General features: G+C 42.6%; 1 long non-coding RNA gene across 1 annotated transcript in view; it reads left to right on the top strand.

Annotated features, from left to right (window-relative positions):
• Positions 1–22996, top strand: part of LOC120368732 — a 72947-nt gene that overhangs the window by 11795 nt on the left and 38156 nt on the right. Inside the window, exon 2 of the long non-coding RNA XR_005582750.1 lies at positions 3786–3936. This is a non-coding gene — a long non-coding RNA (uncharacterized LOC120368732). The remainder of the gene's footprint in view (positions 1–3785; positions 3937–22996) is intronic.

The following is a 22996-nucleotide window of genomic DNA, read 5'->3' on the forward strand; positions in this document are numbered from 1 at the left end:
CGCACCAATAAAAGGACGTTTTCATGCATTCTTTGGGCAGGATCATGTAACAATGCTGTATCATGTAACAACGGTCCCCCCCGTCAGCCAGGCAACCTTATGCAGGACACGCTAGTTTCATATTGTGCTGCAAATGTGGCTTCTCTTCAGGGACTGACATCCTCAGCTGCCAGAGGAGTAACTGCTCCTTATGTTCCAGGCCCCTCTCTTCCTATCCAGCAGTAATCACTTCTTCTCTCTAACGGCTCCATGATACTGGCACTGCCCCTATGTGGAGGGGAACATTCACAGAAACTGTGTAGGGCAAGATCTCCCTCCCCCCAAATCCCTACTGTGCAATGGACACAAGGAGCTCCTGCAGAGCTGGGTTCTGTTTAGAGAGTTTGCAGCCCCTAAACAGAGCTCCCAAAACCCTGCCCCATCCCTTACACAGCAGCACTGCATTAATTCTAAATCAGAGTTCCGCACAGAGACAGACGCATAGTTTACACTTAAAAATGATGTGCACTGCCTCTGTTCATTTCAATGGGTTATCAGTTCTTAACTTCTCTGCCTGGCTCAGTTTCACCCCTCAAAACTGCTATACACTAAACCCTTCTGGGTGGCTTCAAGAATCCTCCTTGTACCCACCTTACACTTTAAGCACTGGCAGGAAGTAGGTGAATTCCTCTGGCTCGTCACCAACTGGAGGATTTTGTCAAGGCTGATTGTGAATGCTTTGCTCTTTGTAAGAATCAAAGTAAAATGAGAAGAGTCGCACAGAAAAGGGTTAGAGTGAGTTCCACATATTTTGCAGCCTTTTTATGACTTAAATTATATTTTCCCTTGTTCTAGTTTTAAAAGACAGAACAGAAAACTTAATTTTAACACTGAAAAATGAAGGCTCTTCAATTATTTATAACATTAAAATGTACAAATGCTTGATCAATGAACTTGAAAAAAACATGCAACTACAAAAACATTTCACAGTGTTCTAAAGTTCATGTGGCAGAAATAGAGAAGTGAAATGATTATTAACAGACAAAGAGCAGCATTTTAATAACATTCTGACTGTAATAATGAGGCTGACAAAAGCAAAGAAATTCAAAGCTAAGTGTGAGCTGACGCTTCTTCCTTAACATATTGAGTATGCCTAGTTTAGCGGAATATGTGGCATTGTTAAAAAAATAAATAAAACCCAATGACATGCTTGTCTGAGAGCCCATCAGTACTGAAGCACACTGGGGTGAGAGCAGGCTGAAATATTAGCCTTTAGTTTCAAGATTTTGTTTTATAACTAGTGTTTGAGTAAACTCAAAGTTTGTGTCTTCATTTTCTTTCAACAGTATTATTTTTTGCTCTTAAAAATATAAAAAGAAGTTTCTCACGCAATTGTGTCAAAAGTCAGTCCAGTGTGTCAAATCACCATTTGTAAAACAGATTAAAAATGGTGATAGATTCTGACACTGCTCTGCCCTGTGATACAGGATGTGGAAATGCAGAGTATTATGAGGAAGCACCCTTGAGACAGAAACATATGAGATGTCTAGAGAAAGCTGTTCAACCCATTTTTTTGTGATGATGTCCCATGTTGTGGTGGAAAGGAGTCACCCAGAGAAACTGATAGCCAGTGGTCTTAGCATAAAGGCAAGGAAGTACTTCTACAGCATGTAGACACTCTGTGGAATTCCTTGCTGCAAGGTGTCTCAAGTCAAATGCTGGGGCTAGATAATTTTATGACCAGTTAAAGCATTTGTAATTATAATGCATTGCAATTCCATAGTGCCCCCTTCCTCTAAAGGCCCTAAAATACTTTACAAACATGAATGAAGCATCACAAATCCTTTGCGAGGTAGATGGGTATTACTATCTCCATTGTACACCTGGGGAAACTGAGGCACAAGAGGTGGAAATCATCTCTGAGCTGGGCCAAAGTAGGAGTGCAGGAGCTAATTCAGCCTTAAGGCTACCCTAACTTCCCAGGCCTCCAATGGGCTATGTGGCAGCCAGGAAATAACTGATGTTCAGGGCCACTGCAGCTCTACCTACTCCTAGCCCCCTAACAGAGCTACCCATCTTGTTACACCTTGAAATGGCCAGTGGCTCTTTTGGGGTGTCCTGCCCTAAGAGTCTACTCCGGAAGGGATGAATGGGTGATTGGGAAACCCAACCTCTTCCTATTTTGGATGCACAAACAAACAAAAACCCGCACCTTTTAAGTCACCATGTATATTTTATGTAGGAACTTTGTTTTTCATATCCTGACTATTTCTAAAACCAAAAACAATTTGATCTGACAGCTGCATTATAGCAATCCCAATAAATCCTGTTTGTTCAGCACTTTTCCAAGACTCATGTTAATTCTCATTTAAGAGCCTTGGATATTAAGATGCTCTTATGTAACAGTGAACTGAAAACTGTCTGGTTTTGTTGCACAGCACAGAAGCTGTGAAGTTTATAAATAGAACACATACCAAGATGGTGTAATACATATAGACGTTACACGTAAAGGCTCTTGAGTGCAACAGCACAAAGACTTTGTACATGAATGTGATGCGGAAAGTGTGTGAGACCTTCTTCACAACCTTGCAAGAGTAAGACAATTCCCTTTCCCCACAGTCAAGGACCACTGGGGCTCAGTTCTCAGCCCCAGCTGTGTGGAGTTGGGAACTGGTTGCTGATCCATGACCCAAAGCCACTTGGTTCTGGTACAAGTTAGAGATGCAAAGGAGCTGCTGTAACTTACACCACTTGGATAAGGTGTCCTAGGGACTTGGGCCAATGGAGGATTGGATGTGGCCCAGCCCCTGGCATGCCCCCTTCTCCACGTTACACTGAGTGTCGCTGGCTCAGGTATCGGCTACACTAGAGGAGAGGGCCCCTGAAGAGGATAATATTCCCCTGGCCATCTCTGGGTGCTTTAAGGACCAGATAATCTGTCCTGATGGTGACAAAGTAGCCAAAAACAACCATTAGGAGGCTAATTCCAAGATAGCCCAGATACAGCTCCATAGATGGTAGCGTATGTATCCACACAGCTATAGCCATGGAGGCAGCCACAATTCCAGAAGCTGCCTTTTGAAAAATAGGATCCAACCTTAATGTCTGGGTCTTGCAGCTTCTAATTATGCCCTGTATAAGGCCTCAGATGTTAAGTCTGCTGTAGGAGCAGGACGATGACGACGATGAAAGGGAACAACATCAAAAGTGTCAGCAAGAGGAGAAGGCAATACTATATCAGTGCTGAAACTACATGCATATTCCAATTTGCTATGTGACTGTGTTACTAATCTGGAAGGGGAAAAATTCAGATTATACATAGAATAGCATCCCATAAGGTACGTAAGGAAAGTGCAGCTGAAGAGTAGCTGGATGACTTGCAACACACAAACACTGGATAATTAGGACACATTAGGAAGGGAACTAGGGCTACTGGAGCATAGATCAGTCTGCAGACACCACAGTAGGAGTAAGATGAGGAAAAATAAAGATGAAAAATACTAGTAGGGGGGAGGGGAAGGCAGGCTGGGTAAATATCACTTCTTCACAACCCAATTCAGGTTTTAGGGGATGTCTTACTTTATTTTCCATCTAGGACCACAATGTTTTTTTTAAATGTATGTAATTAATCTGACTGTAAAAAAAATAACGGAAAAAAGTTACAATAATTCTATTAATAAAATTTACTAGATTAATAAGACTTAATATTACATATAAAAATTGGCATTAAATATTTAAAAATTCTATTAATAAAATACTAGATTAATAAAACCTAATATTAAATATAAAAATTTAATTGGTTGCAGTTCACCCATTTTGTAACTTGAAGCTGAAGCAAGTGACCAAGTCCTCTGTAAACTCACGTGGCTTGCCGTAGGATGGCAGAGGCTGATAGAGAAAGAGAAAGTCTGGTCATGAATTCTGTGACTGGAAAATGAAAAGAGAAGGAATGGACAGGTAAGAGCCTAATCCTGTATCATTTATTTCTATGGGCCAGATCCTACCATCCTTGCTCACACCAGGTACTGTTTTAGTTGTCTCAGAGTCCTATTGACTTCAGTGGGACTCCTAGTGAAGCAAGCCAATACTCAGGGCTGGTCTATACTACCGCTGTAAGTCAACCCAAGTTATGCTATTTCAGTTACTAACATATGAATAACATAACTGAAGTCAGTGTAGCTTAGGTTGACTTGCTGCACTGTCTACACCGCACTGTGTCTATGGGAGACAGTCCCCCGCCGACTTTCCTTACTCTTCTCGGGGAGGTGGAGTACCCAAATCAATGGGAGAGCGCTCTACCATCGATTTAGCATGTCTTCACTAGATCTGCTAAATCAACACCTCCTGCATCAATTGCAGCAGTGCTCATTTACCAGTAAGTGTAGACACGGTCTCAGTGTGAATAAGGGTGTTAGAATCTGGCCCTAAGGGAGCAGAAGCTGTTCCCAATTTGGCCAGTAACTTGGGGCCCAGTCCTGCAAGGAGCTGAGTGTGTCTGATATCCTTGTGGAAAGGATTCAAATCTGCAGCATCAAAGTTCATGATTTTTTGCCGTTGATGCGTGATCAAACCCTTAGGTGATAGGCGCCTTGCAATCTGCCTGTCATTTAGGCACCTTAGCTTATGGCACTCAGCACATTGAAGGCTCACTTTAAATTAGAATAACAATTGAACAAAGAAAATATGAGCTTTAGAGTTTTTAAAAAATTGTTTAGATGCGTAACTTACTATAACTACATTTCAGCCAAACAGAAGTGGTACAAGTAATGTGTAAGGCACACTCCCCTGCTGCATATAAGATTATAGCTTGGGACTGTGCAGTACTTTGTTCTACTAAGACTGTGTAAACTCATGTCACTGATGATACTTCACTATTTAAAAACCACAACACACATAAGTAATTTTGCCTGGAGTCCAAGAAAACAGGACTTCACTTTTAATTCTGCAGAGTCAACATTTATTGCAAGTATTAAAAATTGTATTCAAATTAGGAAAAAAAGGTTAAAATTAATATTTATTGCCTTCATATTTCATTATCATTAGAAATTAGTATGTTCTTGGGTAAACAGCTTATAGCAAAATATAAATATATGCTGCTGACCTATTAATTGGCCCAATATATTATGAAGTTATTGACAGTTGCAGTAAAATTTACTAACAGCTATTAAACCTTTTAACATACTTGATATGCCTGTCTCTATAACACAGAGAAATTAGCTTTTTTTTAAAGATAATCTGCTACTGATATTAAATTCCTCCACCATTTTAATATATGGTCTAAGTTTATGGGTGATAAAATAAACCTAGAGCTTAAATAATATCCTTGTGTAAATTTTTTGTAAGAAAAAGGACATGTAAATGTTAGTACAGTAAGAATGATGATATAAGCAACTGAAACATATAAAAGCACACAGCAAATTCTATGTTAAAATAACATTTAATAGCTTATTTAAACCCACAATGCAAAGCAAGTAAAAATGTAGGCACCTTACAGTGTCTGGAGCACTTACCACTGTTCCTAGGGAATGGCACACTTACCGTATGATACTTAGAAATACACAATTTTCTGATACCTAGACATAATAGCATGAGATACTGAAACCCTAATGCTGAATTTTCTGACAATTTGGTCTGAGGACAAACAGTGTGAGCCTGGTTCTCTTCTTTTGCTATTCCAGTCTTATCCCAATGTAATTCACTTGAATTCAATGGACCAGATCCTAAAATGGCATAAATTGGCATAGCTTAATAGAAGTCCACGGAGCTATGGCAATTTACACCATTTGAGAATCTCGCCCAATGAAGTTACATCAGTGTAAAGCTGGGAGAGTGCAGTGATTAATTAGGGATCATATTTTTAATATAGCTTTTCCTCTGTTTCCATTTTTATCTTTTAGATTTAAAAGCTGGGTGGTGAGACACTGCCCTTGAAATAAGAGTAATTGTCTTGTTACTCAATACAATTTCAGTGGAACTGTCACTGCTCTGTCATTAGCAGACATTAGGCCCTTGATGGAAAAGTGTCAGAGAGTGCCTGAGATACTTTGAGACTAGTTGAATTACACTGGCACTTTTCAAGCCATCCTTCAAACACAGCAGCATGGATTACAATATGAGATACGTCTGAGACAAGGTGGCCATATCTGTGCATGTGTCGATAGCCTGTGGAGGAAGCAAATAGGCTAGATTCTGCCCTAGTTTACGTCATCACTGAACTCAGTGGGGTTGCATGAGTATGTGTCAGGGCAGAGTATCACCCGTATGCTTTCACCGACCACATATTGTACTGCACATGCACAACTGAGGTAGTGTTGGGGGTCTGGATCGTCTCTCTTTTTAAAGCATAATATAATGCATGCTTAGGTCTTATCTACATGGATGGACCCTAGCTTCTCTGCAGAGTCCCTCTGAATTCAGTGGGACTCCATGTGAGCATAAAAGATCAAGTTCACAGAGTCCCACTGACATTTATGCGGCTCTCCACGGACACAGGATCAGGATTAAAACCCTTTCTGAAAAAGGAGCTCCTGTTTAAGCAGTAGCCATTTTTCAACCGTAATACCCAGGGAAATGTGCTAATATTATGAACAGAGGCCGAAAAAAATTGTATATACTACTCTTTTTAATTCCACATGAGACAGAACCGTCACTGGAAACCCCTAATTTTCCCCCTTTTAGGTACCATTTCATCAAAGTATTTAAGCACATGCCTCTCTCAAGGGTTTTTCTCATTTTCTTCAGCAAGATGATACATGTGCTTGAAGTTAAGCATATGCTTAAGTGCAGGGAAAATGCTGAATCAAGTACTTACTACTTTAAAAAGACAGGCTATATATAAAGTTGTTCCTAAGCTGGAACCTTATAGGATGAGTTGTCAACCCCCCAAAAATTGGGGTTTCCCATAGGAATGCCAATAGAGCCTTTTACTAGAAGGGCAATAGCTAGCAACATAGTTTACACAAAATGAAAGCAGCTTTGGTTCTCTATTGTGCAAGCATGCAATGTAACTGGCATGACTTTGTGGTTTCGTCTCTCAGCTTTGAAATATAGTAAACTCACAAAAGCTACTGTAGAGTTCAGAACAAACACAGGGGGTATGTTTAGTTATTTGTTTTTGTAGTAAAATAAAATATTTATTATACACAGACACCTACTGTGAACAGAGGATAAGGCCACTGTGTTTTATCTCTAGGGTGTCATGTTTGACTTCCATTAGGGATGTATTATAGACCTGTGGGTTTTCATGAATTCAGAAAGTCCACTTTGAACACTGATTTCAAAGCCTACAGGGGGTGTGAGGAATGTAAGAACACTGCTTCGTAGGAAGGAACTTGTTGCATCTAACAAACACCTTACATTTGATAAGTCAGAACTGAGATATGCTATAGAGAAAGAGGCTTTTTTCCCCACAAGATTTTAAAGACAGCTTTCCTGTTGTTTTCTTCAAAACTTTATCCCATCTGAAAGCTCAAGGTGAAGACAATGAATGTGCTCCTGAAAACCACACCATTACATCAGCATACTTTTTACATTTTACTCTAATTCCCTCCTGATGAATCATATGGGATGAGGAGATGATCTAAATGATCAGGTAGATATCAATATATCACCATAAGTGCCTTTCAGATTAATGTTACTGTACAAAACTCCCTGTAACATTTAAGAAAAGAACACCAAGGTATTTCTCATAGCAAGGAACCAAACCATAGCCTGGTAAATGAAAGATTAAGATCCATATTGTGCCTGTCCTTGAGGTGCTGCCTGTTGGCGGAGGAGAGAAGAAGGGTGCAAGCAACCTTCCCTCCACCTTACGGCCCTTATTATTAATCATGTTTATTACAGTTGAGCTTAAGGACTAACAAAGAGTGGGGCCCCATTGCACTAGGCACTGCACAAACACAGAGTAGCAGATGATCCCTGTCCGAAACTGCTTACAATCTAAATAGATAAGACAGACCTTGGCAGAGAGAAGAGGGTAAGGTACACGACAAGCTGGAGGTGCAATTTCCATCTCAGGTAGACATACAATGCTAACTCTGATCTAGGGGTGCTGGAACAATTTGTATAGTGGGGGTGTGTGGCAGAGTGGACCCCTGCTCTGGCCCTGAAGGGGTTTAAAAACAGCCCTGGGAAGGGGCCAAGGCTTGAGAAAGCAGCTTTTAGGCTGGGTTGATTGGGGAAGTGGCTGCAGCTGGGGCCACGCCTCAATCAGGCCCAGCTGGCCCCTATAAGAAGCTGGAAGCCAAAAGCCCAGACAGTCTCTCTCTGCCTTCAGAGGGAGAAGGGCCTGACTGCAGGGAACTGAGGGTAGTCTACACTACAAGACTATTTCGATTCATCTTAATTCGAATTTCTGGAATCGACCTAATGAAGTCGAAGTTGTGTATCCACAATAAATACACTAATTCGACTGTGTGAGTCCACATATTTGAAGCGGTGCACTGAATGCTGGGATTTCCCACCAATGCATGCTGGGAATTGTGTGGAGGGTGGTTTTGGGTAACTGTCATCATTGAACCGCAATCACACACCCCAGCCCTCCCCCTAAAGCGCCAGCTGGCAATCTGTTCATGCACTTTTCTTCTCAGTGACAGCGCCCACCTCTTCCGCAGTCAGCTGCTGAGAAATGGCTAATTTTCAATGTGTGCTGCGAGCAGTGGTGGACCATGGGACGTTTTACCAACATCAACATCGGGTGGCCTGGCAAAGTTCATTGTTTTCTGGAACTCTGGTCTGCTTAGATGCCTGCAGGAAGGTAGTTTCTTCCCGGACCACAAAATAACGCTTGGGATGTGCAGATGCCCATACTGATCTTAGGGACCCAGCCTACTATGCAGGCACCTTGCACAGCGACAAGGAATTCTTCAAGTACCAGAGAGCAGCGAGCAGCATGAACTGTGACTGTTCAGTTTCTTCACAGAGAAGCTGAACCTGCCCTGTTCTTTACCAAGTTACTGTTGACTAGCCTCTAACTTCTAACACACATTTAAAATGTAGCTTTACAACGGTGTCTTTATTGATGACTGTTGAAACTGGGAAGCACACTGTGCTGGGTAGGGTGTGGTCATGTAAAGGTCGAGGTTTGACATGCTCCCACCCCAGACCGGTCAGCAGTGCCGGACTGGTTGTTTCAACGGATCCTGCCATCCCTCCTTTTTATGTGGCCTTCCATTACAGGGACCGTTGCATGACATCTGTAACCTCCTCCCCGCTACAAATGCTCAACGACAGAAAACCTGCAAACCACCTCCCATACCAGCTAACCGCCTACTGACTGCACTGTGTGTGTGACATGCTGCTGATCCAGCCCCGTCTCTGTACCCTGCTAAAGGTGACTGTCTCAACCACCCAACGACCCACCCAAGACATCTAACACAGCGTTGTGTAAAAACCATGACGGAAAAGTAAGTAACAGAAAACTACTTTTAATAATCAACAACACAGTAAGGGAAGGACTTTTCAAAATGTAGTGACTGATAGCTTTTGGGTAATTTAACACTGTCCTGTGGTGCAGTGACAGTTTTCACAGCCCCTGGTGACCCTCCTTCTTGTTATTTTTGATGAGGGGGATTGGAGTTTGAGGTGGGTTGCAGATACAGTGCAGGGGCTCTGTCTTCCTGCCTGCAGTCCTGCAGAACATCGACAAGGCGCCTGAGCATGTCCGTCATTAGTCCAAGCAGCGTTTGAGTCGCCTGCTGGTCCTCCTGACGCCACCTGTCCTCCGCGGTGCTGCTGAGTGAGGTTCTCCTCCACTGGCTCTGCTGGTCCCCTCGGCTCTGGAGCAGCCCATAAGTTCAGCAAACATCTCGTCCCTTGTCTTTATCATCTGTGAGGGTATGGTGGATCAGGTCGTGATACAGTTGCACCTGTGTGATGTCAAAAAGATAGTGAATTTCTTACAATGATACATTTTTTAAACAAAGAAACATAGTCTACTCGGTGTCTGTGAACAAGAGTATGCACAGCACCTGTCTCATGCACTCACTAATGGAAGAAGTTTTTCTTCTGAATTGCTTTCATTGCCTGGTGTATTGGGCTGCAGATCAGAGAACCTTTGCAGGAAAGAAGAATAGCAGCAAGGCATGGTAAGCCAAACACTTTTGGATTCATAGAAGTGAATGTACAGCTCTGTCCTCTTGATGCAGGCAATCCTGAAAGCATAAACTGTTCACTGGGAAAGATGTATGCTGCCACTCTGTAGACTGCAGCACGTGGCTGTTAAGTGAGGCTCTTGTTATGCAAAGGAACAACAACCCAGGGGCCTACTCTGCCATGCTCGTGAGGGCAATGCCTGCATTTTCAGATTACTCTCCAGGAGAGTTTCCTGGAGAGATCTATGAATAAAAAAAGTCCATCCCCTGTATGTAGACCTTCTGTTCTCCTAATGTCTCTCCTGTTTTTAGTTAAAAAAAATGTTAACTCGTTGGTCTTAGCTGCTTTTAATAAATAAATGTTAACTTGTTTAAAGCACATCCTCGTCCACGACACACTGTGGGCAGTGGTGGCAGACCCACCGAGAATGGCATGCAGCATCCGGCTGTATCCTCTGTCTCTCATGGCTTTGGAGACCTAAATGGGATTCAAACTGTCCAGACAGGAAAAGGAATTCAAATTTTCCGGGGCATTTCTGAGACTGGATACCTGAGTGAAGCAGGGCTGGGGAAAGGCTGGGGAGCTCCAGCCTGGAAAGCCCCAGGCTGCGGCCTAGCATTGGGCTACCAGGTACTAGGGGTTGCAGAGGGCAGCCCAGGGGTAGGCCAAGGCAGCAGGTCCAAACCCCTTTGCCTGTGATGAGTAGGCTGATACTGCAGTCTGCCCCAAAATGTGGGGCTAGACAATGACTGGCAGTAGCCAATACTGAGGCAAGGTGGGGCTAGAGGGTGGGGGTTCCCCAAGGAGGGGAAACCCAGAGAGAAAGGGGTTACTGCTAGGGGGCAGCACCCCCAATAAAAGGGCACCGGGTCCAGGGAGGGACACTGGGGGCCTGAGGACAGGTGGATCACCAGCCTGCAGAGGGCGCTCTGGACTGGAACTGAGCTAATTCCCGGAGTCACCAGCAGGAGGCGCCGCAGGGGTGAGTCGGCCCGTCTACAGGGTGCTGGGAGACATTGAGCCAAACTGCAAACACTGCATGTGATGGAAACCACTTCAAGTCAGGCAGTGCGGCAGCACCCCTAGTTCCAGCACCTATGCTCTGATCAAGCTAGTGAATAAAAAATAGAAGGGTGGCCATGGTGGCCTGATCAGCAGGAGGAGCAAGCTGCCTGAGTAAGTAGCTAGGGTCTCAGACAGGCTTGTACTCGGAGCAGCTAGCCTGTCCTACCACCTGCACCACGACGGTTACACTTCCATTTCAGCATATGAGTTTTATCAAAGCTAGTGTGCATACAAGTATACAAGCTGGAAAGCGCAGACGTCCCCTACGAAGGACAGGTCTTTAGCAGCCCTGTGCAAGAATTGGGCGCAAATGAATTCAAGGAATGCAAAGACTGTTTCCAGTCAGTACATACAGAGGAATTCCTTCTTCAAAGTGAGAGGGTAAGCTTGGCCAGAGCCAGCACCATGCCCCATTTTCTCCCCTTCCCACTTACCAACAGGGCTGGTCCCAGTCAGGGAGTACATGCGGCATTCTCTTCAAAAATGGCAACATTTCTTTGCTCCCTGAGGTATGGCACCTTACTGAGGCATAATACCTCCAGGAGCACCTGCTGCCTCCTCTGCGCCGACCACTCCAGGCTCTGCTGAAATGTAACAATTTCACCCTGAAGCATGTTTACTGCAGTTATCTCTTATTACCTGCATATGTTGCTAATTAAAGGAAGCCCTGCAGAGTTCCTGACGTTCACTAAGACATTTCTCAGAATCTCCTTCTACATCACATATAATGCACCAGTCTGCATGGGATCGAGGTGTCAGTATAGGAAATATAGGGACAGAAGAGAACGCCAACCAGAGAACTCTGCACAATGCTTTGAAGGCTGCTATTACTTAAAGCATCTGCACCTGTGTGTCCGAGTTTGTGGGACCTTCTTTCTCTGTGAAGAAAGTTGGCACAGCCATGTTTCTCAACCTCTTCTTTGTAGGAAGGCCAATGCAATAAGATGTCTTGTTTAAGACTTGAGCTGACTCTTATTTTTTCTGGTGGACAGTGCAAAAATAAATCATCCATTGAGAAGTAACCAGTCACACAGACCTGTTCTGTTGTTAATTATATTTTTGAGAAATAACCATTCTCTCTTTCATTTAAATTTTGACAAGGAATACAATTTTCAAGAGCACTACGTGACTTAGGAATCTAAGGACTTATCTACACAGCACCAGCAAAAGGCAGTAGAGGGTAGACCCTGCTGGTACACTTTAAAAGGTACCTAGTCCTTGTTAACATAGTCCTAGGTACCTTTTAGAGCACACCAGCAGGATCTACATGGGGCAGTTAGACTGCAAAGTACTAGAGCACTTTACAAATCACACCCTTCTGGTGCATTTGCCAAGTCATGTAGGCAAGCTCTAAATTTCAATTTTCAAAAGTGCCACAGACACTAAGGGCCACATTTCAAAAGTATTTAGCACATAAAGTTACATTCAGGCACTTAGTGGAATTTTCAAAAGGACCTAAACAATTAACCCTAACAATTAGCTGTTGAAAAACAGCTACTTCTGGGGTGGAACTCAGAAATCATTTAATAGCATACAGCAAGAAAAAATCAGTTTAGGTTCAGAAGTGAAGAAAAGTATTGTATCCAAGGGGAATATATTTACAAAGACTGTAATTATCCCAGCTAAAATGTGGTTAGGGAGCATACATCTAGGGTGAAATCCTGGCTATACTGAAGTCTATACACTCTAATTGACTTCAGTACGGCCAAGATTTCACCCCTATTTTTGCAAATGCCGTGAAATGATCAGGACCTTAGCTGTGTATCTATTGGGAGACCAGTTCGCATCCTATTCTTTGGTCACTACCCCTGGCCTATATCAAATAGTGCGAGGATTCTCCCTAGGTTCAAGAAACTCTAATGACCTATGAAAGGTTTTGGCTGCAATAGTCATAGACAGTAAGTCCCTGACTTCATTATGTGCCTCCTTGTTTCACTTGAATTCAACCATTAAATCTGAACTTCCAGTTCAAATTAAATATGTCATGACCAATGTCAGATATATGGACAACTTCAGAGTGGAATATTACCCAAGGCAATCTGCTCTGACCGTATCATGCCTTAAGTCTAAGACAAAATCTATGGGGAATTAAATAAAATAACTCAGTCAAGCATTAATCTTTTCCTTATTTTTTTTTCCAATGGCTTTCACACAACTCCCTTGCAAAGCAATGTTGTATCATACAGGAGTAGCACAGCTTTCATATATCTTTTCTATTGCCACTCATTCTCTCACGTGTTGTCTGGTATCATTTTTCTAGCATCCCTGTATTATTTCATTTCTAGCGCTTGCTGCTAATAAGAGTTCTTTTGTTATGTTATTTACATAAAGTCTGTAAAGTACTGTGAGGTAGAATGTATGAATGAGGTAATCAAAATAAACTTTATTGTATTGCATTGTAGACTATAATGTTTGGAGCCACTGCTTGGAAAACCTGTAGCATCTTTTAAAAGGGTTTGGCCACTATATATTTGTCTAAGTATAATGGCGAAATAAGAAGCCAAAGCTACTTCACACTATCCAAAGTTGCTGGTGGTGCTCTCAACACTAAATGGACCAAATTCACAGGTAATGGGAAATGGGGTGTAAAATACCTGTTGGTAAATGCAGCTAAAGGACAAGAAAGAAAAAACCAAACATGATAGATGACAGTCATGTCATTTAATGCAATTCTGAAAGGTACTGAGACACTACTGTGAGGAGGGCAATAGAAGCCTGAACTGTATTAATGTTTCCTTTAAAAAGCAATATTTATATAACATCTGGGTTAGGGGTTCATGCAGTTCTTGATGCAGGGGGTACAAAAGAGGCTCCAGAACAAGCAGGAGCTCAGGGGGAAATTTTCCTGTTGTTTAGCAGAAGCACAAGTTTGTCATTGTGGTGGTGCCATTGGATAATCACCAGCCGAGGGAAAGCTAGTTGATGTACAGCAGTGAAAATGTGAGCAACTGGGTTTGTGACTGGTAAATATCACTATCAATAAATGGTCCAGTCAAATGGGGCCATTTTAAAAAATTGAGATTTTGGAGGGGATGAGTGTTATCTCCAATATCGAAATATGGGTTTCAGAGCTGGGACTCGGGATTTGGAGGAGTTTCATGAAACCATAGAATCCCACAATGAGATGTAGTTACAGAATATTTCATTGTGACTAGTGGTTTTGAGAGAGCATGTTTTTTCCTAAATAAAATATCAGGTCCAATAGCAGAGACACTAGTTCAGATTAATAAGACTATAAATAATTTTGAATAGCCCTAGCTGAGTTTTGCAATGACTTCTATGATTAAAATATGAGTGAAACAAAGAATAATAAAAATTAAAAATTACACCCCCATCCCCCACCTGACCACCTCATAACACATACACACACAAACTCAGCAGATTTGGAGATCATAGATTTCTGATGTTTCAATTGGTAGTGTTGGTGGTTGTCTTTTTTAATTTATGGAGCACTCAAAAGTCCTTTACAGGAAAAACGTCCCTGTCCTGAAGAGTTGGTAATAATCTAAATAAAATAAAGTAGACAGCATAAAGCAGAGGCAGATATAAGGAACAAATTGTCTTTATGCTTTAAATGAGTTGCTTTGTTTCTTTTTTATTTCTTTCATTATTAACCCTTGCTGTTTTACTTTTCCCTGTTTAAATGGTAAATCCACAACCAAGCATGGACACCAACTGATTTTTCTTGTTCAGAAAGGCAAAATGTGACTGTTACTCAATACACAAGCCCTTTTATATAGCTCTGATTGCTATCTAAAATGAGCTTTATTACATTGCTAGAACAGACTTCCCTTTGTGCTTCTTATGCTATCAGGTATGGGTAGCCATGCAAAGAAGTGGTACCAGCACTACGGAGTCAACATTTCTAACTATAGGATTATGCCCTATTTGTCATTCCCTGGCTGGCTGCCCTGCCTTTCTTCACCTCACTGTTCATCATGCCTAAGCCACGTATTTTCTCTCGCCCATACGGGCAGTTAAGCACTGGAATAGGCTTCCAAGGGAGGTTGTGGAATCCCCATCATCGGAGTTTTTTAAGAACAGGTTGGACAAACACCTATCAAGATTTCTTGGTCCTGCCTCAGTGCAGAGGGCTGCACTTGATGATTTCTCAAGGTCCATTACAGCCCTACAATTCTACGATTCTATGGTGGCACCAGATGTCACCTACAATGCAGTGCAAGGCAGTGTCTTGCCTGGTATCCTTTAATCTTTTAAAGTGGTCCCTCAGCAGATTAGGTCAGCACAAGCAGGCTTTGAGATTCTTGGGTGCAATATGCTGTAAAAGTTCAAATATTATTACTTTGACCCACCTGCACTGGAACCATAGCCTTATGGATTTTGCCACTTATTCTATGGAGATTGTTAACATCCCTGAATATGTTTCCTTTTCAGTTTAATAAGCAAACAGGTATTTTGTACATCTGTCTCTTTCTAATTTACAATGGTAATTGGCATAAAATAGGTTGGTCCAAGCAAAATAGAACCAAAGAGACCATACTCACCCTTCCCTACAGAATCCATAGATTTGGGGACAAGCTCTAACACACTGGCACAGATTTACACAATTCTCTGTAGATTTCTATTGTACTTGGTTGTTAACACCCAACATGTTTTACAGCTGGTTCCCATTCCTGTTTGTCATTGATTCTGCCTGAGAAGTTTACTCATTTCCTCCCTGTTAAAACACATCCTTCCATCAATACACCTCCTCCTACTACATAAAGCCCATCTACACAGAAGAACTTAACTGTTCCAAGGTTAAAAGGCTGTAGTTCAGTTTTACTCATACTGGTCTATTTTAGGTTTTACATTATTGGTAGCAATGGGGAAGCTGCACTGTTGCTGACAATAGATAACAAATATCATAGTGTGATTGCACTCTCTGATTCTGCAATGTCTTTGTGTGGTTTCAATCAGCTTGCAAACTGCTTCAGCATGCACTCATGCAACACTCCCTTTGACAAATACTGTACCTGTGCATTGTGGCATTTATCCCATAATTCTAGGAAGGGCTTCCTGGAGCAGGTGCATATCACGGTAGCAGGTGCAGCCATTGCAGTATATGATTATAAGTACTATGCATTCATCACCCCTACAAATTGGACCTAAGCATTTAGAAGCCCAGGAACAAAAATTACTCACCTGCCTGTTACCATGACACTGTTAATGGAAAAATGATACTTTTTTTGGATAACCAGATAAGTGGGCAAATAGAAATATGCCAGGTTGGCATATGTATGTCTGATGTATATGTATGATGTACATGAGTATATGTTCCCCACCTTGGCACAGAGCCTGTCTGTGCCTGAAGGTTCAGTTGGTAGGGCCAGTATCCTTTGTCAGAGATGTCACTGAAAGGATCCCACAGAAGCACTGAACTAGTGCAGTGGAGACACCTGTGATTTCCATACTAGTTGGGAACCAATGCATGCAGAGGCATTGAGAAGACTTGTTTGTAGGTAGTGCAATCATACCAGTACTGGGAACACTTCTGAAATGTTACCATTTGTGTGTGTGAATGTGAAGTATTTTATACCCACTCCAGATGCTTGAAACAGTGGTCAGAAGGGAGGCCAAAATTCTCAAGAGTGAACAACTCTAGAAAGAAAGTTGTCCCCTTTCTAGTGCATGTGCTTGTTGTCAGACCTTGTCTTTCTTACTGTTAATGTACTATATAATACTAAATAATGGCAAATTGTCTTCTATGATGAGATAACTGGCTCTGTGGATGAGGGGAAAGCAGTGGACATGTTATTCTTTGTCTTTAACTGTATCTGTTTTGATACAGTCTCCCACAGTATTCTTGACAACAAGTTAAAGAAGTATGGGCTGGATGAATGGACTACAAGGTGGATAGAAAGCTGGCTAGATCATCAGGCTCAACAGGTAGTGATCAATGGCTCCATGTCTAGTTAGCAGCCAGTATCAAGCAGAATGCCCCAATGGGCCATCCTGGGGCCGGTTTTGTTCAATATCTTCATTAATGATCTGGAGGATGGTGTGGATTGCACCCTCAGTAAGTTTGTAGATGACACTAAACTGGGAGGAGTGGTAGATATGCTGGAGGGTAGGGATAGGATACAGAGGGACCTAGACATATTAGAGGATTGGGCCAAAATAAATCTGATGAGGTTCAACAAGGACAAGTGCAGAGTCCTGCACTTAGGATGGAAGAATCCCATGCACTGCTACAGACTAGGGACCAAGAGGCTAGGCAGCAGTTCTGCAGAAAAGGACCTAGGGGTTACAGTGGACGAGAAGCTGGATGTGAGTCAGCAGTGTGCCCTTGTTGCCAACAAAGCTAATGGCATTCTGGGCTGTATAAGTAGGAGCATTGCCAGCAGATTGAGGGACGTGATCATTCCTCTCTATTCGGCACTGATAAGGCCTTATCTGGAGTACTGTGTCCAGTTTTGGGCCCCACACTACAAGAACGATGTGGAAAAATTGGGACGAATCCAGCGGAGGGCAACAAAAATGATTAGTGGGCTGGAGCACATGACTTATGAAGAGAGGCTGAGGGAACTGGAATTGTTTAGTCTGCAGAAGAGAAGAATGAGGGGGGATTTGATAACTGCAGTTGAACTACCTGAAAGGAGGTTCCAAAGAGGATGGATCTAGACTGTTCTCAGTGGTAGCGGATGACAGAACAAGAAGTAATGGTCTCAAGTTGTAGTGGGGGAGGTTTAGGTTGGATATTAGGAAAAACTTTTTCACTAGGAGGGTGGTGAAGCACTGGAATGGGTTACCGAGGGAGGTGGTGGAATCTCCTTCCTTAGAGGTTTTTAAGGTCAGGCTTGACAAAACCCTAGCTGGGATGATTTAGTTGGGGATTGGTCCTGTTCTGAGCAGGGAGTTGGACTAGATGACCTCCTGAGGTTCCTTCCAACCATGATATTCTATGATTGTCTCATCCATGCATTGAGACCCTGCAGTTCTGCCTGTCTAACTGGCCCTATGCGTGGAACTGGAAGCATTTCAGAGAATCCTACCATGGAGATCCTGGACTTCAATCTCTTACCTAATAGCCTACATTTGGCCCCCAGGACATGTCTCCTTTCATTCCCTATGTCATCGGTAACTACATGTACCACAACCACCGGCAATACACATAAGTCTATCTAGATGTCTTGAGAGATCTGCAACCTTTGCACCAGGCAGGCAAGTCACCATGTGATTCTCCAGGTCTTCGCAAACCCAGCTATCTACGTTTCTAATGATTGAATTCCCTATAACTATTACCTGTCTCTTCCTAATAACTAGAAAGGTTATCCCCTAGAAAGGTACCCTGAGTATGAGGGATACCTCTGGAAAGAGGGTCCCAACTATGAGATCATTTCCCTCTGCTCCAGTTGGATGTTCTCCTTCCCTTAGACTTTCATCCTCCTCAACAGCACAGAGGCTGTCAGACTGGAGGTGGGACTTTTCTACTGTTTCCCAGAAAGTCTCATCTCTCTCTGTCTCCCTTAGCTCCTCCTGTTCAGCCATTCTGGTCTCCAAAGCCCGTATACGGTCTCTGAGGGTTAGGAGCTCCTTGCACCGAATGCACACATATGCCACCTAATCATACCTGCTGCATTGGGTGCAATAAACTGGATAGCCCGCCCTCACACTCACCCTCTCAACTCCCTCACAAAACTCCCCTGTTAGCTGCTCCTGTTTGCTAGCTCCTCTGGTCACTTAGGAGTGGGCTTTTTAAAGCCCTGGTCTTCCTGAGTAGCCCTGCCCCCTGGTTAAGGGTTGATGGGTGCTAAAGGGCTTAGGGAACATGGCCTGGTTAAGTAGCTCTCAGCCTTGCTTAGCAGGCTGCTAGGCTCAGAACAGGGTCCCCAAACAAACAGAGCACATGGTGTATTTCAATCAAGCAGCAAGCACAACAACACAAACCAGGGCCGGCTCCAGACCCCAGCGCGACAAGCACGCGCGTGGGGCGGCACTTGCCGGCAGGGGCGGCAGATTGGGCCGGCGGACGTGCCACAGTTACGCCTGCAGGAGGTCCACCGAAGCCCCGGGACGACCGGACCTGCCGCAGGCATGACTGCGGACGGTTCGCTGGTCGCGCGGGTCGGCTGGACCTCCCGCAGGCATGACTGCGGCAGCTCAAACGCAGTCTCCGGACCAGCGAACCGCCCGCAGCTGCGGGAGGTCCAGCTGAGCCGCGCGACTAGCGGACCCTCACCAGTCAAGCCCGCGGAAGGTCCGCTGCTCCCGGGGCTCCAAACAGTCCCGCGCATGACTGTTTGGGGCGGCGGAATATGTAGAGCCGCCCCTGACACAAACACACACATTAAGACAACAAAGGGTAATGTAATCGCTCCTCCTTCACCTGGAGAACTCCTTCACAAAACTCCCCTGGTACAATGTCTATTTTTACCAGCTGAATATCTGGCCCATAGATTCAGCTCACATACACAATAAAAGGGAAGACATTTTCTAAGAGACTGCGACAGGGAAAAATGATGTTAAAAAGACATTCAACCTTCCTAGCTTCAGTGTTCCAGAGATTTTATTCATCTAGCCAAGCTGCATATTGCAGAAAACAGCACAGCAGTGACTGCACAATTATGTCCTGCCTTCACTCTCTACACTTGTCTGTGACTATCCATGTCGTAAATCATTCACAAGTTTGCTGAGGTGATCCTACATAGTCAATACTAAATCAAGAAGAAAAGGAATATCTATAATCCCTCAGCTACCTGGACCATTTTTTCTATTTCAGTAAACAAATGTGAAAGTCCAGGTCTATGCATGAGCGACAGAGTCACAAAAGTATTTTAGGCTCAGTAAACATTAGAAAGTTGTGGGCCCCTTGCTCCTATTCATAGCCTACCACATGTGATCCATACACCCATGTCTGATCTACATATTCATATATTTACCATCAGCATAGCCAAGGAAGTAGTGCTAACCACAGAACAGGTGAGGTGTTGTTGTCAGAGGCATAAGAAGAGACCCAGCAAGAGCCATTTTTCCAGTGGGTTGGTAGCATGCACATTGATAGCATGCTAATACCTTTTGCCTTTCTCAGGGGCCCCTGCACATGGAGAGTGAGCCAGGCAGCTGTCTCTGCTATTGAGTGTCCTCTGCAAGAATGGCTCGAAGTGTAGTTCTACTCTGATAAGTGACTCTATATAAATGGCAGCATGGACCCCCCCCCCGGTTGGTTGGTTGGTTTGTTTTTTGTCTCTTAATAATTCCTATGTGAGAAGTACTCAGTTAACCAGTAAAAAGTTTATTTTTCTTCTGCCAGCCCTGCAAACCCAGCCTGGGCTCTTAAAGTCAAACTGAGTTTTTTCTCTCTCATTCATCATAAGTAATAAAGGTTCTTCAAAGTAAATTAAGGCTTCCAGTTACACTTGTGCAACAACCCTGTCTTCAAACACTGCCCTTACAATTTTACCTGTAATCTCCAATTGCCTTATCCAGTTTCCGCACAGGCAAACCTGATTGGCCAAAATTGGAAAGCAATCAACAACTCAGTCGGTAATGTAGAAGAAGGCAAAGCATGCAGTTCACTCTCCCATAGCTGTGTTGGTTCTTCAGGGCTAAACGGAGGAAAAAACAGTGAAAACTCATTTTTGACACTAAAATAGACATGACTCAATTTGTTTAATTCTACAATAGAAGCAGGAGGTACAAATAGCCCATCAATTTAATAAATCACACAGTTCTATCACAGAAAGGCTGGAGTCAGAGAAGACATACTATGAAATTTTATGGTGGCTGAATGTAATTGACAACTGAGTTAAATGACATGATGTTGAAGACTGACAAACGGTGTTCAGTATTGTATCAATTAACTCCATTGTTCACATACACATTCACCATAGCAAAATTTCAAAGTGTTCACCAAGTCACAATTACCATGACTTATCATCATCACTACCTCAGTAGCTATACCGAGTGTACTGTATAACAGCTGCTGTGTTATTCTACATTTACTGCACAACCAGTAGCTAATTTATTGCTTTATAAAATGCTGTTGGATATCTACTGTATAAAAAAGTGCCATTTAAAATTCTATATTCACTGCAAAACAATTGTGTTAGGGCAAAAGTGGGATTTAAATACATAAAATTAAGGAAATTTGGTCTGTTGGCCTCTGGGACATATGTTATTAAGAAGAGAAGGAAGAGGGTTTTTATGGAAGTTATTCAAAACAGGCCTACCAATGGCTTGCCAAATTTGGTATTAAAAGATAAAGCTGTCTTGAATTCATTTCAGAAATGATCTTACCATCAAATGTTTTCTTTTTTTCACCCCATTAAATAGACTGAAAATCAGCCAAACCAAATTCCTTGAGATTTGGCAAAATGTTCCCTCCCAGACTGAGAACAGGCCAAGTTTGAGCCTGAAGGGAAACATTTTTGCCAAAGTTATAAAAGCTGAAGTGAAAGTGATGATACCATATCTGGCATTTATACAGTGCTTTCATCCCAAAGGATCCCAAAGCACATTGCAAATTTTAGGCCAAATTCTTAAGTCCTTATTCATGCAAAACCTTCATCAAAGTATATGGAATCCTGCAGTTCGTGGTCAGAAAAAACTCATTTGGAGCCTGTTCTTAACTTTCACTGATGTTAATGGCAAAAGTGCCACTGATTTCAATGGAACAGGATCCAGACTTTGGCTTCATTGCAAGTTTTCTCAGCAGAGACTGCAAGACTGGGCCTTAATAATCTATATACAGGAGTCACTCCACCCACCTCTGAAATGCTTTTGGGGTGGAACCTGACAATTTTTCAACTGCACATGTATCTGCTCTGCCATTAGAACATTGGCTAAGTGTAGATTGTAAACAAAGGTTCAAAGTCTTCTCCATCACTGTCTCAAGTCCTGGCTACTAAAAGTTGCAGGTGTGTACAAGCATGCATTACAGAATCATCAGTCTAAAAACTGGTTCAACTGATGTTTTTATGTCTTATAATACAGCATTTTCCCTAATGTGTTTCTCTTTCCTATCTTCAGCATTTTTACTTGAATTCAGTTTTTTAAGCTTCCACTATTATATTATTTTTCCTAGAACTTCTCTGGCATTTAAGAATGTTCATTTTGCCAAATGAGTGCTTCCCATAATTATTATACAGACTTGATTTTCGTGTTTTTCCATGTTCACGTGTTTTGCCTTTGTTCTTTTATATTTTCCCAGAGATTTTCCTTGTTTGTAAGATTTTTTGCCTTTCTCTGTGTTTTATTAATGGCTTTTCACTTCTTTGTGTGGTTTGTTTTTCCCTGGAATCATGCTATCTTTACCTTGGGACTTTTTCCATTTCCCCCTGAATTTACCCACACCAAGTTTTCTGGCTTTAAAAACCTCCTCTGATACCTCATTTTTAAGGAACACCTAAACCAAAGGAGCTTTTTTGAATCCATACACTGGGCTTTGAGGTGATAATGGTAACTTTTATGTCCCTCCCTTACAACTTCTAGACAACTATGGATTTTGGAGTGGACGTGGGCCACAGAATCCATGGCCTCCAATATCTTCACATCAGAAGGGTTGATTCAAAAAAAATTCCATGAGGGAAACAATACAACATTCTCCGCCCTCTGTTTTAGATCCAATCCCATCAGTTTTCCATTAGAGAGAGTGATCTGACTCCCTGTGTCCAATTTAAACAGAAAATTTCAACTTAAACAGTGAGATCTGATTACACAATTGCAATTTTATATTGAAACCCAATCTTGCATTCTGCTGGCCCATACTAATGCCAAATGGCCCCAGTGTAAAGTCTTCAATGTAAACAACCTCAGTGGTGGTTGGATTGAGCTCTATAAGCACATATTTAGGAAAAATCACCATGCACCTAGTGAATGGCACTCCAAGGTTAGTCAGCTTTCCTCCATCCTTTTAGTT

This window comes from Mauremys reevesii, linkage group 7 (assembly GCF_016161935.1).
Source record: "Mauremys reevesii isolate NIE-2019 linkage group 7, ASM1616193v1, whole genome shotgun sequence".
NCBI classification, from domain to species: Eukaryota; Metazoa; Chordata; order Testudines; family Geoemydidae; genus Mauremys; species Mauremys reevesii.